The sequence below is a fragment of the Triticum aestivum genome, chromosome 5A (assembly GCF_018294505.1).
Source record: "Triticum aestivum cultivar Chinese Spring chromosome 5A, IWGSC CS RefSeq v2.1, whole genome shotgun sequence".
NCBI classification, from domain to species: domain Eukaryota; kingdom Viridiplantae; phylum Streptophyta; class Magnoliopsida; order Poales; family Poaceae; genus Triticum; species Triticum aestivum.
Window position 1 is genome coordinate 705,179,451 of NC_057806.1, and position 6,185 is coordinate 705,185,635.

Sequence of the window (6,185 nt, forward strand, 5' to 3'; positions counted from 1 at the left end):
AAGCACCCTGATGCATCCAGTGGTGTTTGCACGGAAAGCCTAGTAGCATAGTTTATATATTTTTCTTTTCAAAAAGCATAGATTTTGTGGCTCTCTTTATCTTTTGTTTTTTTAACAAGGTACATACACGTATATACACTTATCTTTATAAATGTACACACATTGTACCTGTATGAACACCTTCGAGATAGTAAACAGATACAACATTTTAAGATTGATAAAGTCGTCATACATGCCCCGTAATCAACGAGAACGTCTTCTCTCACCACTGAAGAAACATCGCCGAAAAGACTAAAATAAACTCAGAAAAATTGCATACACCAGTGTCCTGTTTAGAACTTGAATCCTGATAGACTGGTTAAAAAAACAATAATCTGAGCTATGCTCAATTCACAATGTAGTTTGCCACAAAGTACTCCTACCACGTCCTCTACAAAAGCAAAATACCCCTTTTACGTATAGTACACAAATGTGTTGGTGAATAGCCGGAGATAGAAAAACATCAGTTGAACCAAGCAGTACTAGTAGGCAGTAGTCGCTGTCCACGAGGAAAGCGTACGGCGGGTCGTCCACCGGCACGTCGCTGAACCCGTAGTGAACTCGACCCTGGGTTCCCGCACGAAGGCCTCTTTCCGATCGATGTCGTACAATAGCTCGTCTCCGTCGACGTGCATCTTCTTGCCCACCTGGATATACCCGTCGAGAAGCAGCCGCGGCCTCTAGACCCCTGCGCCTTTGCCTGGGCCGCCGTGGAAGCCGCCGTCGCTACTGGAGTCGCTGCTGTCACGTACGAGGCGGCGTAGCATGTCAGGGTCTCCGACGACCTTGAGGAGGAAGGCGAGCATCAGCTTTGGCCGGCGCTCGGCGTCCTGCACCCGGCGCCATATCGCCGCCATGTGGTCATCAGTGGCCCTCTGCTCCTGCTTCAGCCGGCATTAGTAGAAAATATGACTTTCGTCACAATTTAATGTACACATTAGTCCCGGTTGCATTACAAATTAGGACTAATGTGAGCATTATTATCAGTTCGAGCGGCTAGGGCGACGGAAAGACATTAGTTTCAATTTAAATGGGATCTTTAGTCCCGGTTTGAGATACGAATCGGGACTAAAAGGTGCGATGTCCTTTAGTCCCGGTTCATGTCTCAAACCGGGACTAACCTTTAGTTCCGGTTTGAGACATGAACCGGGATTAAAGGGTGCGATGCCCTTTAGTTCCGGTTCGTGTCTCAAACCCGGACTAAAGGGGTTCATGTCTCAAACCCTACCCCCTCCCCCCTCCGTGTATCGTCATTTTAGTTTTGAAAAAAAACAAAAGAAAATGATAAAAACTTTAAAAAATAAAATCCTTCAAGATGTAGTTATATTACTACATCTACTAGTTAAGAAAATTAAAAAACTTAAATTTGGACATGTTTTGCAAAAAATATTATGAAAAAGTAAAACGGCTATAACTTTTGCATACGATGTCGGAAAAAATGCAATATATCAAAATGTTCAGCACGAAAATCCGCATCCGATTTTGACTGCCATATGCCGTTTTGTAAATTTTTAGAATCCTCAAATTCTAAAAGGAAAAAAGTTATGCTCAAATTTCATTTTTTTTGATTTTGGTTAAATCTGGTCAAATTGTGGTCAAACTACTTATTCAAAAAGTACTAGTGTTACTAAATAATTATTCAATAATATTAGTGTTACTAAATAATTATTTCAGTTTTCTTGAATTTTGGTCAAAATTGTGGTCAAACTATGATCAAACTAGTAATTCAAGAAATATTAGTGTTACTAAATAATTATTGTTTTTAGAATAATAGTTTCAAACTCAAACAGTGAAACGTGTGACTTCATGCTCAAGCTAAACTCCCGAGGGTTAATAGGATTGAGATCTTAATATTGTCATGAAAACAACAAGTGCAGACTTGGGAACTAGGGGGAATAGAACTCGAAGTTAAGCGTGCTCAGGCTAGAGTAGTGACAGGATGGATGACCAGCCGGGAAGTTAGACGATTTTGAATGATGAGGGGTGATTAGAGAATAGAGATTATAGATTAAATTGAGCAGTGATGAGGGGTGATTAGAGATTAAATTATAAAATAATTCAGAAATTCAAAAATCAGAAGAAAAAAATTCAAAAAAAATTCAACTTTTTTTCAAAAAGTTTTCTTTAGTGCTACCAACCGGGACTAAGGTGGAGTTCTAAACAGCGGCCACGTGAAGGGCCTTTAGCCCCGGTTTGTAACAGAATCGAGACTAAAGGGGGGGGGGGCTTTAGTCTCGACCCTTTAGTCCCGGTTTCTGAATTGGGACTAAAGGCCCTCTAGAACTGAGACTAAAGACCCGTTTTCTACTAGTGCGGATCACCTCCATGGCCAGCATGGTGCTGCTAATGTCTTCATCCTCATCGTGTCCGCCCTTGCCGCGCCTACCGCTGCGGTGCCGGACGATGCGGGGCAGGAGGTGCGTCTGGGCGCGGAGGAAGAAGGCGTGCACGAACTCCCACCGATCCGGGTCCACCTTGCGAAAGCCATGGGTGTTGAGCTGGCTGACGAAGCTCAAGAAGTTGGAGTGCTTGAAGTGCGCGCGGAGCAGCATCTCCGAGAAGGCGAAGGGGTCGGCGACGAGGAAGCTGTTACTGGCCGGCCCCCACGTGACCACGGCGTCCGTCGCCGGGTCGTCCACCATCGCGTACGTCTTGTTCACCACGCCGCCGCCGGTGCTCATCTTTCACTCACGACAACAAGCAAAGTAAAAAAGAAAATAATTCTTATGCCACAAATGACTTGTAGTGTGAGAGTGGAAGCTGATCTGTACATTGAACTGCGGTTCGATACCTTAAGGCACATGCCTTGTGCCTATGACATGTGGGCACAACAGATGGCTGGCCCATATGTCAGAGACCCAAAGGCATATGTCTTTACGGCAGTGAATCTGCGTTCGTTGTATATGAAGCAGGGAGGCGTGATAGGACAGCTGCCAAGTACTTCCTCTGTTTCAAATTACTCGTCGCAGAAATAGATGTACTTAGAACTAAAATACATCTAGATACATCCATTTCTGCGACAAGTAATTCGAAATAAAAAGAGTATGTGTGAACGCATGTCTGCCCGGGAGAGCCCTGCGTGGCCGCCCCTGCCTCATCGGGCCGATATTAAATATACGTGGCCCTGCATGACGATGAATCACCACCCTCTTGTTTTCGCCCTGTCAACGTCTACATACGTTAGTTAATTACTACTACTAATTGTAGAGCGTAGTGTCAAGTCTCGGTAGGCCCAAGTACGTGTCTCTTCAGTGTTGGATGAGCAAAGATAGAAACACGATCTTCGACCTCGATTGTGGCGCTTATCTATGGAGCGTAGGTGACACACTCCTACCAGACCACAAGTGTTAGCAGCTTTCCGTTTCTTTAAGGCCTGTTTGATTTCAATACATCATTTGACTTATAAGTCAGGTGACTTAAAACCAGTGACTTATAAGTTATGTTTGTTTTTTCGATAAATGGTGCTTTTTATTGACTCATAATGTAGCATCGAGGGACACAATCATAACGAGTACACACCCGGCCTCTGCATAACTAAGATGCACACAGCCAACTCAACACACACAAAACTATCATGCCGACAAAAAGCAAAGTCATACAAGACCGAAGCTATGTCTAGACAGATGAAAAAAAAAAACCAAAGCACTGAAAGCACCGAGTGACGATATACATGCAGCGACCATCCGCGCCAACAATCTTTTGACAGCATAAAAATGACTAGAAGGGTTCTCCAAAAGAGACGCCTCCAACAAGGGAACGGCGTACAAGCGCCACCGTCGCCCAATCCAACCACCAAAGGTCAGACCGTGGGTTTTCATCCTAAAGATTAAATCCGAGCAACGCCATCAACAAGGTGACGACGCAAGAACGCCGCCATTGCCAGGTATAACCAACTAGGGCCATACCAGAGTTTTCATCCCGGAGCTCAAGACTGGGTACTCAATATACCACCCAATCGAAGTCGAATTATGATGTTTCCTCCACTTGCCTCGATCCCAATAGTTGCATACGCGTACGGTCCCAGGCGAGCAATGACCATATCTGTATAGGTTGGTTGACGAGACTCGACAAGAGCCACTCGCCACCACCCGAAGAAGTCTTTGACGGGGAGGATGGACAGCGACATCTCCAAATCCTGAGTTCGGGACACTTCGAAGGTCCTGCACCATCCTCGAAAGTGGCAGCCAAGCCTGATCTCCACGAGACTACAAAAGCACTCGCTTCCACTAGCTCCGTCGTCCTCACCTATTGATGTAAATCATACAGGTTGAAGCCTCTCAGGTGACTACCGTCCGGCCAATGACCGCCCAGCAGCTTGCTGGCCAGAAACATGGTGCCACCCGACATTACGCCCGAGCCCGAGCGATAGACCACCGTGACCGCGTCTGCCCGCCAAAGAAGCGAGTGATGGCCACGACCACTGCACTTGGCCACCGCCTCAACATCCAATCCATGGCGGGGAAGAGCGGAGCAATTCCCGTGCTCATGCCGAGGAATTGATGGCGCCCCGAGCTGTTGCTTCCATTGGAACCAATGACGTGTCCATGAGTGGTGGCGGCAAGCACCATAGTGCCCTTCTGGCCACCCATAGCAATCCTTCCAATGGATCCAGCCTGACATGGAGCGCCGCCGCCGCCGCTGCATCTTCGGCCTTCACAGCATCAAGTCGCCACGAGCACCTCGCCACACGTCGCTCAAAGTGCCTTGGGAAGGGAACCCCGCCGCCGCCGTCAGCCGCGCGGACGAGCCCGGCGGCGGCGAGGGAAGAGCGCACAGGAACTGTCGAGAAAAACGGATCCAATCACCGCCCGAGCCGCCCTCCCGGACGACGCGGGGGCCTTCCTAACTCAGGACTCTTCCTAACTCCGTTATCTCACCACATCTTTTCATCTTGTTTTTATGTAAAGTTGATGTGACCCATGCAAAAAGAGATGACTTATAAGTTTTAAGTTGGGATGAAACAACTTATAACTTATAAATTAGATCTATTTAGTAAATAAGTCATATTATCACTTTTTGATTTATAAGTTAATGATTTTTTTGGAACCAAACATGGCCTTAGTCTCGAAATATTTTCTTGCCTCTTTTTTGACAAGTGAAGAAACAATCTACTGTGTGGACAGGGGACGAACATCCCATCGAGTACGTACGTACAATATTAAAAATGGTTGATGGAATGCAAAATGGATCGGTTCAACTAATGGTTGATGGAATACAAACTAGAGCTGTTCAACCTGCTGAGCTCAGCGCTAATGAATGGCAGCTCCCCTCCCCTCCCCGGCCGGCTAGTTGAATGGTCCATAATTCCTGATTTAGCTTTGTCGCGTGCGGGATGAATGAGACCGACGTGTGACCACGTACGCCGTCCCTGGGTCGGCTATACGGCAACGTTGACTCAGGGCATCTCTGACAGTCTGTATGCTAGTTTGTTGGTAAAATATGACATATCATCAACCAACATTTTAATATACAACAATTTTAATGGATTGTATCTAGTTTGCCTAACAGGATGTGAGATGATAAATAAGATGTTCTCTCATTCTACATTGAAGCTTGTGCAAGGGGTGTTGGTTCATGTACATACAACCTTTCTCTCTTTCCTCATTTACTGTATGACGCATCATCAAAAATCCTACGTGGCAAAGTCTACCAACAATTATCTTACAACCATTGGAGATGCCCTCATCCACCATCATCGGGGTACATGACGACCAACTGCGCCTGGTGGGCCAAAATAATACTACCTTTGTTCAGGTTCACTAGTCTCTCATAATATTTTGAATCAAAGTTTAATCACTTATAATATAGATCCAAGGGAGTAGTTAAAATCATGGTCAAAATATATAACCTAATGTACGGTGGGAATAGTAAATCAGGACAGAGGTAGTACCATGTATGTCATTGATTTTGTGGTTCATATATTGGTACTATGTCATATATGCATGTGTTGTAATCTCTGGCAATCTCTTGAAATAGGTTTCGTTCCGGTATTATAAACGAGGATAGTGGCCCTGACAACCAGACACCATTACGTGATCAGTTCCAAAAAGGATGACAACCTTAGAGTGATCGCATTATGGAGGGCAAATGATGATCTTGGGGAGACCTCTATTGTCAAAAATGAATATGAAGATCTGAAGATGCAC

General features: G+C 45.4%; 1 pseudogene; it reads right to left on the bottom strand.

Annotated features, from left to right (window-relative positions):
• Positions 1 to 418: 418 nt before the first annotated feature.
• Positions 419 to 6,185, bottom strand: part of LOC123101849 (heat stress transcription factor C-2a-like) — an 8,850-nt pseudogene continuing 3,083 nt past the window's right edge.